This window comes from Papio anubis, chromosome X (assembly GCF_008728515.1).
Source record: "Papio anubis isolate 15944 chromosome X, Panubis1.0, whole genome shotgun sequence".
Taxonomy (NCBI): domain Eukaryota; kingdom Metazoa; phylum Chordata; class Mammalia; order Primates; family Cercopithecidae; genus Papio; species Papio anubis.
This window is the reverse complement of record NC_044996.1, coordinates 50,273,379-50,286,124: the sequence shown is the minus strand read 5'-3', so window position 1 is coordinate 50,286,124 and position 12,746 is coordinate 50,273,379. Positions and strand designations below refer to the sequence as shown.

General features: G+C 42.0%; 1 protein-coding gene across 1 annotated transcript in view; it reads left to right on the top strand.

Moving 5' to 3' along the window:
* LOC101021979 (RAB40A like) overlaps positions 1-12,746 on the top strand; it is a 203,063-nt gene that overhangs the window by 133,288 nt on the left and 57,029 nt on the right. The window contains exon 7 of the mRNA XM_031660661.1: positions 6,855-10,115. The gene's annotated coding sequence lies outside the window, so the exon portion shown is untranslated. The remainder of the gene's footprint in view (positions 1-6,854; positions 10,116-12,746) is intronic.

Genomic DNA, 12,746 nt, shown 5'->3' with positions numbered 1-12,746 from the left:
ATGAGGGGAAGGGGGAAGAGGAATGATCATTGCTTGGAGTTACACAGGACAGAGGCAGCAGGGGTAGGACACAGGCACTCTTTTATATGCATTCTTTTTTTTTTTTTTTTTTTTTTTTTTTGCGACAGAGTCTCGCTCTGTTGCCAGGCTGGAGTGCAGTGGTGTGATCCCGGCTCACTGCAACCTCCACCTCCTGGGTTCAAGCGATTCTCCTGCCTCAGCCTCCCGAGTAGCTGGGACTGCAGGCATGCACCACCACGCCCAGCTAATTTTTTGTATTTTTAGTAGAGACGAGGTTTTACCATGTTGACCAGGATGGTCTCGATCTCTTCAGCTCGTAATCCGCCTGCCTTGGCCTCCCAAAATGCTGGGATTACAGGCGTGAACCATCCTGCCCGGCCCTATATGCATTCATTTTTATATGAAACATATGCATCAATTCTTTTGTATGAAAACGTTTGGTCATTACTGTGGTACAACAGAAGACCAGGTCAGTATCATATTTTTTTTCACATTTACACAGATTTTTATTTTGTTTTAGACATTGTCTTACACGCAATAGACATTCAATATTTGTTGAAATTAATGAAAGAAAAGGGAACATGAAAAGGGGCTAAGAAGACAATAATCTGCTTTTTAATTTATAGACAGCAATTAGGTCAAACAGTTATAATAATGATGACAAAGAACAATATCTGAGGTACACTCAAAATCTTTTGAGGGTTATTTGCCACTTTTCCTGGCGATTTCTACACCTCTTGATCTCTAGTGAATGTTTCTATTTACAACTACATATTTTGTAAGTTTCGCCTACTGTATTTCAATCAACACTGTAAAAAATGAGGAGAGTCTTTTTGGTTCAAATGTGGTTTTTAGTTAATTATGTGATGTGTATATGATTTTTGTTACCTTTTCTGTTTAGATATCAGGAGAATCGAAAATATGTTGATGGTGGAATTGTGGTGTGACATTTTTACTGACTATTACTCTGTAAAAGTTTTATCTATGAGCTCTATGGGTTGTTCCTGGCTTTTGAAAATTTACTTTAAGGAAGTGTTTTTAGAAATGGATTATAATTATACTAGTATGCAATCTTACGTATTTGCAACTGTCTAAAATGTTATGATACTTTCCTTCCTCCCTGTAATCTGGCATTCATCCATTCAAGACATTTTAATTGAACTCTTACAATGTTCTTAATACTGTGATAAGCCCTGAAGGTAAACTGTGGCTAAAAATGTTGCAGGATAAAATACAGGATTCCCAGTTAAATTTGAATTTTAGATAAACAACATTCTTATACTAAAAATTATTCTATGTTTATCTGAAATTCAAATTTAGCTGAGTGTCCTGTAGTTTTTTATTTTATTTGTTTACTTGTTTGTCTGTGATAAATATGGCAGCCCTAGTAAAAATAAATATAGCCCTTGATTTATTCTAATTTACTCTTCAGTTGGCAAGGAAGGCACTAATCAAATAATCCTGCAGATTAATGAAAAATTGCAACTGAGATAAGTATGAACAAGAATAAATTCAAAGCTGAAGAAGAAGAATATAATTGGAAGAGAAACCTTGTCAGAAAGGGGACTTCAAAGAAGACTTCTCTGTGGAAATGTCAATGGACCCCCAATACAGTGGGGAAGGAAAGAGATACTCTGTCACTTTCTTTTATTTTTTTTTCTTCTTTTTTTTTTCTTTTTTTTTATTATTATTATACTTTAAGTTCTAGAGTACATGTGCATAACGTGCAGGTTTGTTACATATGTATACTTGTGCCATGTTGGTGTGCTGCACCTATCAACTCGTCAGCACCCATCAACTCGTCATTTACATCAGGTATAACTCCCAATGCAATCCCTCTCCCTCCCCCTCCCACCTCCCCATGATAGGCCCTGGTGTGTGATGTTCCCCTTCCTGAGTCCAAGTGATCTCATTGTTCAGTTCCCACCTATGAGTGAGAAGATGCGGTGTTTGGTTTTCTGTTCTTGTGATAGTTTGCTAAGAATGATGGTTTCCAGCTGCATCCATGTCCCTACAAAGGGCACAAACTCATCCTTTTTTCACTTTCTTTTAAATGACAGTTTTATATTCGACTTTAATAGTATAAGCAGTAGAAAGCCTGGCTGCTCACAGAGATGCAGAAAACACTCAAAGCCTTGTTTCAGGACCCACCCACTGTCTTTCCCATTTGACAGCTGACTCATAATGAAGCCAGAGGCTGTAAGTTTTAGACTTATGCAAAGGTGGTACATTTCAATATTCAATTCCAATTAATATGGATATTTTCTGGGCTCAGAGAAGGAAAGGTTATTTGTCCCATCAGGCCACTGGCCTTTGCTCCTACCAGGAGTGAGAGGAACCATGCCTGTTTTTAAATAGCAGCACAGGCTGCTGGGAAAGACACAAATCTATCTACTCACCTGGGAGCTGTCAGACAGGAATGTTGCAAGTGTCTACACCCTGCAGTGCCTCTGGCAGGATTAGGACTCTCAAGCTTTCCCAGTGTCCCAGCTTGTGATTCCTTCTTGCTTTCCAAGTTTCCATATGCATTCAATATTTAAAAATGGTCTTGGACAGTTTGTATTAATTACTCAGATTTTGAATATGCCCATTGTTTACCATCATTATAATAACAGTCCTACCCCAGGTTTATATGTTTATTCCCATATATTTGGGTTCCTTTAATTGTCGTATGTATCTTTATGATGTCTGCAAAATAAAAGGGCAATGAGTGTTATTATACCAATTTTTATGGATGCAGGAACCTGAGCATAGTCTCTCCACATAAGTTGCTGAAGTCATTTTTCTAATACAATCCACAACCAGATTGACTGCTTACCTAGACTCAGCTTTGTCTGGAGCTGTATCAAGCTAGTTAGAAGTGCAAAGTCCAAATTTATTGACTGAAAAAAAAAAAAAAACCTTGAAAAGATAGTACTAAATATAAATAAATAAGTCACAAAATATGCAGCCAATTAGATTAAACTCATCAAAAATAAAGTGACACCTGCTTTTTCTTGCTTCCATTTGCTTGGTAAATATTCCTCCTTCCCTTTATTTCAAGCCTATGTGTGCCTTTGCACGTGAGATGGGTCTCCTGAATACAATACACCAATGGGTCTTGACTCTTTATCGATTTTCCAGTCTGTGTATTTTCATTGAGGCATTTAGCCTATTTACATTTAAGGTTAATATTGTTATGTGTGGATTTGATCCTGTCATTATGATGTTAGCTGGTTATTTTGCCCGTTAGTTGATGCAGTTTCTTCCTAGCATTGATGGTCTTTACAGTTTGGCATGTTTTTGCAGTGGCTGGTACCTGTTGTTCCTTTCCACTCCTGAAGTGCTTCCTTCAGGGTCTCTTGTAAGGCAGGCCTATGGTGACAGAATCTCTCAGCATTTGCTTGTCTGTAAAGGATTTTATTTCTCCTTCGCTTATGAAGCTTAGTTTGACTGGATATGAAATTCTAGATTGAAAATTCTTTCATTAAGAATGTTGAATATTGGCCCCCACTCTCTTCTGACTTGTAGGGTTTCTGCAGAGAGATCCGCTGTTAGTCTGATGGGCTTCCCTTTGTGGGTAACCCGACCTTTCTCTTTGGCTGCCCTTAACATTTTTTCCTTCATTTCAACTTTGGTGAATCTGACGATTATGTGTCTTGGGGTTGCTCTTCTTGAGGAGCATCTTAGTGGTGTTCTCTGTATTTCCTGAATTTGAATGTTGGCCTGTCTTGCTAGGTTAGGGAAGTTCTCCTGGATAATATCCTGAAGAGTGTTTTCCAGCTTGGTTCCATTCTCCCCATCACTTCCAGGTATATCAGTCAAACATAGGTTTGGTCTTTTCACATATTCCAATATTTCTTGGAGGCTTTGTTCGTTCCTTTTCATTCTTTTTTCTCTAATCCTGTCTTCATGCTTTATTTCATTAAGTTGATCTTCAATCTCTGATATCCTTTCTTCTGCTTGATCAGTTCAGCTGTTGATACTTGCATATGCTTCATGAAGTGCTCATGATGTGTTTCTCAGCTCCATCAGGTCATTTATGTTCTTCTCTAAACTGTTTATTCTAGTTAGCAATTCCTCTAACCTTTTTAAAAGGTTCTTAGCTTCCTTGCATTGGGTTAGAACATGCTCCTTTAGCTCAGAGGAGTTTATTATTACCCACCTTCTGAAGCCTACTTCTGTCAATTTGTCAAACTAATTCTCCATCCAGTTTTGTTCCCTTGCTAGTGAGGAGTTGTGATCCTTTGGAGGAGAAGAGGCCTTCTGGTTTTTGCAATTTTCAGCCTTTTTGTGCAGGTTTCTCCCCGTCTTCATGGATTTATCTACCTTTGGTCTTTGATGTTGGTGACCTTTGGATGGGGTTTTGGTGTGGACATTCTTTTTGTTGATGTTGATACTATTCCTTTCTGTTTGTTAGTTTTCCTTCTAACAGGCCCCTCTGCTGCAGGTCTGCTGGAGTTTGCTGGCAGTTCACTCCAGACCCCGTTTGCCTGGGTATCACCAGTGGAGGCTGCAGAACAGCAAAGACTGCAGCCTGTTCCTTCCTCTGGAAGCTTCATCCCAGAGAGGCACCGGTCAGATGCTAGCCGGAGTTCTCCTATATGAGGTGTCTGTCGACCCCTGCTGGGAGGTGTCTCCCAGTCAGGACTCATGGGGGTCAGAGGGACCCACTTGAGGAGGCAGTGTGTCTCTTAGCAGAGCTCGAGTGCTGTGCTGGGAGATCTGCTACTCTTTTCAGAGCTGGCAGGCAGGAACGTTTAAGTTGGCTGAAGCTGCACCCACAGCCACCCCTTCCTTGAGGGGCTCTGTCCCAAGGAGATGGGAGTTTTATCTATAAACCCCTGACTGGGGCTGGTGGCTTTTTTTCAGAGATGCCCTGCCCTGAGAGGAGGAATCTAGAGAGGCAATCTGGCTACAGTGGCTTTGCCAAGCTGTGGTGGGCTCTGCCCAGTTCGAACTTTCCTGTGTCTTTGTTTATGCTGTGAGGGGAAAACCACCTACTCAAGCCTCAGTAATGGTGGACGCCCCTCCCCGCACCAAGCTGGAGCATCCCAAGTGGACTTCAGGCTGCTATGCTGGCAGCAAGAATTTTAAGCCAGTGGATCTTAGCAGCAAAAATTTTAAGCCAGTGGATCTTAGTTTGCTGGGCTCCGTGGGGGTGGGATCCACTGAGCTAGACCACTTGGCTCCCTGGCTTCAGCCCCCTTCCAGGGGAGTGAACAGTTCTGTCTTGCTGGCATACTACATAAAAATTGTAGTACCATATTTTTAAACAGCTTTCTTGCAATACTTTACAGACAATGAAATTTACCCATTTTCAGGGTAAAATTTGATGAATTTTAGTAAATGTGTAGAATTGTGCTACCATCACCATAATTAAGCTTTTAACATTTCCATTACCTCAAAAAGTCCCGTCATGCTTGAATACAGTTAATTCCTGCTTCAGCCTTGGCAATCACAAATGTTTTCTGTGTCTATGTATTTGCCTGTTTACATGCTTTATATAAATGGAATCATACAATATTTGGTCTTTATTGTTTGGCTTCCTTCACCTGGTTATGATATATACTCAAGGTTCATCCATGGTATAGCCTGTGTCATAATGTCATTCTTTCTAATGGCTGAAAAATCTTGTATGAATAGACTACATTTTTTATCCATTTATCTGTTGATAGTCATTGGATTATTTCTAGTTGTTGGCTAATATGAATGACAATTCGACATACAGTTGTGTACAAGTTTTCAGGTAGACTTATGTTTTCATTTCTCTTGAGTATGTACCTAAGAGTGGAATTGCTGGTAACTCCCTGCTTATCCATTTGAGGAACTTCCAGATGACTTTCATGACCCTGACAGTCATGAGGAGTAGAGGCTTAGCCAGTTGTTCTTATTGTGATTAGACCAGGATTATGTGTTTCGAGAAAGAATACCATTGAGTTGAAGTGCCCTTCTTGTCACACTATATCTAGTAGTCAAGAGGCCTACTTAATGTCACTGGTGATGTTAATTAATTAAGGTGGGGTTTGTCAAGTTTCTCTAGTGTATAGTAACTATTTTCCATGTGACTAGAGAGCATTTGGGAGAAGGAAAACACTCCCACATTTCTAATTTCACCGTGAGTCAGTGTCATTTCTATGTGGTGGAATGAGTGCCCTGATGGTGCTGGGGAAGGGAAGAAGGGTATTCCACCACTTCTATTCAACTGAATCATGGACCCCGTGAATGGAGTTTGGGGTAAGGGAATGAAGTCACCACACACCACACTTCTTCCTGTTTCGCGGGTTTTCCTGTCCCCTTATATTACCCGCCATCTGCATGAGAAAAGTGTGTTTCCTTTGCAGTCCCAAGGGGCTTGATGAAAGCCTCATACTGTCTGCTGTTCAGGACACTGGAGCAAGAGAGACCAGAGATCTCTCTGCATTATTGGTGCCAGACCCAAACCAGTAACTGTGAGATGTTCTGGTCTCTGGGTTAAGTCACTTACCCTGCTAGCCTCCCTTGGAGAGTGCATATTTCTGTTAATGTGGGAGCTTCATTACTGTGTGGTAGAGTGATGGTAAGGCACACAGAAGTAGGAAGAGATGGAGCGCCTGATGGGTGAGCCAACACCCAGGACTAGTGCTGCATGATCCACCCTTCTCATGGTCTAGATCTTCCCATCATTCTGTCCTCTCTCAGGGTACCTTGGATACCTGTGTACTTGTCACACAGAGCAGGAGACAAATGAGGTGGGGAAGGGAGCAAAGACAGAGAGAGGTAGAGGTGATCCCTGGAGGGCCTGCTGTTTTCTGTTCTCTTCGCTGTTATTTCTTGTTCCACATGAGGTTATGTTTCTTTATTTCACCCCACAGTTAACCTCAGAAACCTGGTAATCCATATGACCCCACAGCTATGCCTCATGGCCCAAAGGGCAGGATTTCATCTCCACCATCCTCTTCCTCAATGTGAAGGGCTGTTGAGTGAGTACCCTTAGGGAACAATACTGGGAAAGTATACAATTATCTTCTTCCAAATAAGAAGCTGCTGGTTCCATTGCGTAGGAGGGTAAGAGATAGAATCTCATTGCCATTCTGCCACTTATCTGGAGAGGGTCTTAGTCTCTGTGAGCCAGAGCTTGATCATCTGTGAGATGGGACTCACCATACTTCCTTCACACTGCTGTCCTGATGGGTAAATGGAATAAACCATATATTTTTATACCACTGTCTTAGTCCACTTAGTGTTGCTATAAAGGACTATCTGAGGCTGCATAACTTATAAAGAAAAACTTTATGTGGCTAACAATTCTGATGGTTGGAAAGTTCAAGATTGGGCATCTGCTTATGATGAGGGCCTCAGGAAGCTTCCACTCATGATGGAAGGCCATGGGGAGCTAACTTGTGCAGAGATCACATGGCCAGAGAGGGAGAAGAGAGATGGGAGGTACTAGATTGTTTTAAACAACCAGCTCTTGTGGTAACTAATAGAGCAAGGACTCACTCATCACAGCAAGGATGGCACCAAGACTTTCATGAGGGATCCACCCCCCTGACCCAAACACCTCCTGTTAGGTCCCACCTCCAACATTGGGGATCAAATTTCAACATGAGGTTTAGAGGAGTCAAACATCCAAATCATAGCAAACACTTATTGAAATTATTTCTTCTGAAAATGATGTTTCTAAGATGTCTTTAATAAGGTGACTTTGGGGTTATTTTGATATTTTGGCCACGCTGCCATGACCATTCTTGCACACATGCCAGGGACTCTCTGCAGTGCAGACTTAAGAGTTGATGGGGCCATGCTTGCTTCTCTCATATATGTTCCCCAGTGTCTCTGCAAAGACAGTCCACCATTTTGTTCTCCTGCTTCAGTGTATGTCGTTCTTATGACTCCACAATTTCCATTTAAATAGGACACAGCATAAACACAAACTCACTCATCAGGTTTTCTCATCAGACTCTAGGACTATTCAAGGACATATTCTGAGGCATAAAGTGGGACTGTTATGTTTGCATTTAGAAATGCACGTGTGAAATATGCCATTTATGTGGAAATAGGTGGAGAAAAATGAAAAGTATTTTAACATTACAGTGATAGGATATTACATTAGCAAATATTAATAACATTGGGAAACCCATTATTGCACAAATCTAGAGAAACAGGTGCTCTCATCTTGCAGTTGGTTGGGATATTCATTAGTAAAGAGATTTTAACTTTCAACTAGACAGTATATATTAAAAATAGTCATGCTCTTTGACAAAGAATAACCATTTGTGGAAATGTATCCTCCAGATACAGCATGGCAGATCATTATCACACATGTGTCCCCACTGCTGAGAGCTGAGCTGACCATTTCCCTAGCTGGTTTACTACCTTCAGCCCCACCCCCCTTCCCGACCCTGAGCTATCCATCCTTCCAACCAAACAGGAGAATCTGTCTCATGGATGGATGCCCAGCCTCGATGAACTATATACAGAGCTTCTCCAAACATTGATATGAAGCAATGCTCAGGTCCCTACTCCCGGAGGGACCTGTAGACCTCTGACCTCATCCCTGTCCAGGAAAAACCTCTCTTCTCCCTTTTCTGTGTCCTTAGAACCCTTCCCCTCTCTGCCAGGTACAAGCAGCCCAATCCTTTCCTTAAGTTTAAATTTTCATGCAGGATGAAGCAAACACTGGCTTCAGACAGCTTCTGCTTCCAGCCCTGCTATAAACCTTTCCTGAGACGGGGAAGGAGGCCCAAGCCTGGTTTTCTGCTAGAAATGCAGGAAGGGTAAACACAAGGAGAACAGAGATTAAACTCCTTAACAGTATATGTCCTCATGCTAAAGCTCGGCCACCAGCAACTCAAGGTGCCCAAGCTGGCAGGTTCTGGCAGTGGGCCTGGCTCTGGCAGTGGGCGTACTGAGCAACATTTTTTGCCATCCAGCTCTGTGGTAAGAAGCATGTGCTTTGTAGTCGCAGACATCCATGAAGAAGAGAGGATACTGGTACCTCAGTAGCAGGGCTGTCATGAGATCAAATCCAGACACTAACATAAAGGACCTGGAGCTAGGCCCCTCTAAACACTCTGTTCCGTAAATAGAAGCTATCTCATATATTAATTTGACCTGCCCCCACGTCCAGGGCTTCTTAACTAGGATGCACATCAGAGTCACCTTGATGAGCCTTTTCTAAACCCTCAGCTGAAACTCCCGTGTTGGTAGAAATAGGACTTCTTCACAAAGGCCATTCAAGTCATTAAGCTGTAATAATATGGGCCTCAGAAAGTGTATACATCAATGCTGCGCCAATAGTGTATATGAAAGTCTGTCCCCTTTATTTCACCAGCACTAGGTATTACCGGCTTTTTTCCTTTTTTTCAGTCTTACCTGCTCATTTTCCTTAGACTTGACTCATTGGAAATGTCATGTCAGAAGGTCAATAAAACTTACACATCCAAAGGCTGTAACCATAGGGTTGCCAGATTTTGCAAATAAAAATATGAGATGCCCAGTTGAGTTCAAATAAAATAATATTGCATGCCACATCCAGAGTCACATATTCAATACAGTATGTGTGTATATGTATGTATCTATCTATCTAAATAGAGGGTTTGGGGAGAGACTGATTTATTTTCAGGAATTGGCTAGCATGATTATGGTAGCTGGAAGTCGCAAATTTGCAGGATGTGTTTGCAGACTGCAGACCGGTGAAGAACCAATGTTGCAGTTTAATTCCAAATGCCATCTTCGAGCACACTTCCCTTTGCTTCAGGGGATGTCAGTCTTTTTTTTTTTTTCTATGCAGATTTCCAGTAGATTAAATGAAGCCTACCCACAGTATAGATGGTAATCTGCTTTATACAATATCCAGAAATTTAAATTTTAATTTCATTCAAAAACACCCTCAAAGAAACATCCAGAATAATGTTTGATGAGCTGTGTACTTTAGCCCAGCCAAGTTGGCATATAAGTATAACCGTCACACACTAAAATATTATTCATTATTTGTCTGGAATCAAATTTAACTGAGTGTCTTCTGTTTTCTCTGGCTACCCTACCCATGGAGGACTCTGTGTCAAACCAAGGTGTTCCAGGCAAAACGCCAGCTGAGCTCCCAGAAGTTACCAGTACCAGTCATCATCCATGTGAGTGAGCCTCTTGGATGTCCCAGATATGTGGAGCATCCAGATGACTGCATCCCCAGGTGACAGATACCCCATGAAGCAGGAAACACCCAGCTCAGCCCAGTCAACACACAGACTCCTGAGTGATAATAAATGGCTATTTTGGGGGTTAATGGTTAAGGAGAAATATATATGTAAAACATTAGGGTTTTGGTGAGCTTTCCCTCTTTTTCTGTGATCTGTTACTGATTAAGAAAGGGCTGGTGGAACTTAGTTATAATTTTGACTATAATCTGAGCGTTGGTTTATATGTGGATAGAGGTTTGTCATTGATAAATGGATAGAGATGTCCATTGATAGGACATGTCATTGATTCCTACTTGAAGAGATTTCCAATGGAAATTTTCACAATGTGTAATTTTTCCACTACCATTGGAATTTGGAGCATAATACCGTAAGATGAGCCTCTACTACAGTCATGTAAATTAAGGTGCTGAGAGTGTGTTGCTACAAACCACTTCATAAGAAAAATCTCAGAGGTTGGCTTAGTGAGTTATGATTCCAAACAAGGGATATTTCTTCACATTTCTTCTGCTACAGGGATAGCCCTTGGCAAGAAAGTCACTTTTCTTGAACACACATGGACAGGGCTCCTTCAGGAGACAACAGGTCATTATGCATTGCAATCCTTGGCATTTGTGACTCCCAATGCAGCACTGCTAGGTGGACACTGTCAATTCTGGAGCTCTTTCATAGCCCATGTGACAGCAAATCTAAGTCATATTCTCCAGTATCACCTTTATAAGAAATAAAGCTCATGTAGTTTTAAAATTACATATCTTGGTTTAGTGCTAAGACTTGGAGCAGTGGAGTACTTGGTGGGAGCTGAGAGGCCCGTAAAGATTCAAGCATTGTAGGCTGGGTGCAGTGGCTCATGCCCGTAATCCCCGCACTTTGGGAGGTTGAGGCAGGCGGAGCACGAGGTCAAGAGATTGAGACCATCCTGGCCAACATAGTGAAACCGTGTCTCTACTAAAAATACAAAAATTAGCTGGGCATGGTGGCACATGCCTGTGATCCCAACTACTTGGGAAGCTGAGGCAGGAGAATTGCTTGAACCCAGGAGGTGGAGGTTGCAGTACGCCAAGATTACGCCAGTGCATACCAGCCTGATGAAAGAGTGAGACTCCATCTCAAGAAAAATTTAAAAAAATATATTCGAGCATTGTAAAACAAGACCATAGGAATAGTTGGGGAGCCAGCGAGACACAGAAAGAACAGAACTGTGGGCCTCTTGTAAGATCCCTCCTGTTGGCAGAGCAGAGTGAGTGTCTCTGAAAGGCAGCTTACTACAAAGAGTTTTGAAGGAAGGACTCCAGCTGAGCAGCATGTTTCTCCTCCCAAAAGAGTGTGCAGAGAGGCTAGAAATGTTTTGGTTGTGAATGTCCATTCACATGGAATAAAATACTGGGATGGGGGGAAAAGACTTTGTCAAGACAAACCATTGTATGATTGAATTGATTAGGTTTTTGCCTACTAATGACTATATTATTCTAAGCCTGCTTCCCTGAAATAACTTAGAGATAGCTTAAATGACATATTTTGGTGTCGCTAGTTTGTTTAGTCATATGATTATAAACAGTCTCTCAGTTTTCTGCCACAGATGCCTAACTGCCTAGCATGGTGTATGAGTTGTACATGTTCCCTCCCTCAGGGCTAGCTCATCGTCTAGAGCCTTAGGATACCTCCCTGGCTCTCTATGTAGTGATAATATTCCCTCAAGGTCAGTTTTAAAGCAAACAAAATTCCCAACAACACGGACTTCTGTCCTTTATCAAATGAGGGCAGAGTTCCACCAATTGCCTGGGTCCCTGTCTAGTTCCTTTTATTGGTAAGCTTTCTCAGGTGGTAGTCTGAAGAGAGAAGGTTTTTTGCTTTCCCAGAAAGGCAAGAGGACAGAGGGCGCTATGGAGGCAGCATTTCCAGTGTGGAGGATAAGCGTATACATCACGGTTGCCATAGAAACCAGACATCATAAGGGTGACTGTTACGACTTTTCAATGGAGACTTACATGGCCTGGTGAAAAAAGCAGGGTTGCCTTCAGGTGTTTGAGACTCAGCTGAAGATGTAGGGCTGAACTGCCCCAGGGTGTGGAAAGACAAGGGATTCCAACCAAGTCTCCTTGTTCTTGCTTTGGGACTCGGTGCCCTGGCTGTCTGGTGAGAAAGAGAGGTGGGTCCCTCCTGGCCCCAGGGAGTGTGGTGTCCTGTTCCAGGGTGTCTCAGGGCTACTTCCCATGTAAAGGAGGGGCGTGGGAGGATGATACAGGCAAAGACTGAACTTAGTGTCCCATTCTGTGTAATGGGGATAATTACGCTCACCCACAGAATTTCTGGAACTTACCATGATAAAGCAGCTACAAGACCATAGCCCTGTGGTTATTGTGGGATCAGGAATGTTTATGTGAATTCAGGCCTCTTTTTATTCCTTTTCAGATTTGTTGTTAGGGGATAGATAAGGAAAGAAGAAAAAGGCCCTGGTGAGAAACCCATTGTACCTTCTGGATATGATCACTACCCAATTTTATCAGTGTCATTGGTCACTAACCCAGTGCCTAGTATGGTGCCAGGCACAGAGTTACTCCAAGAATA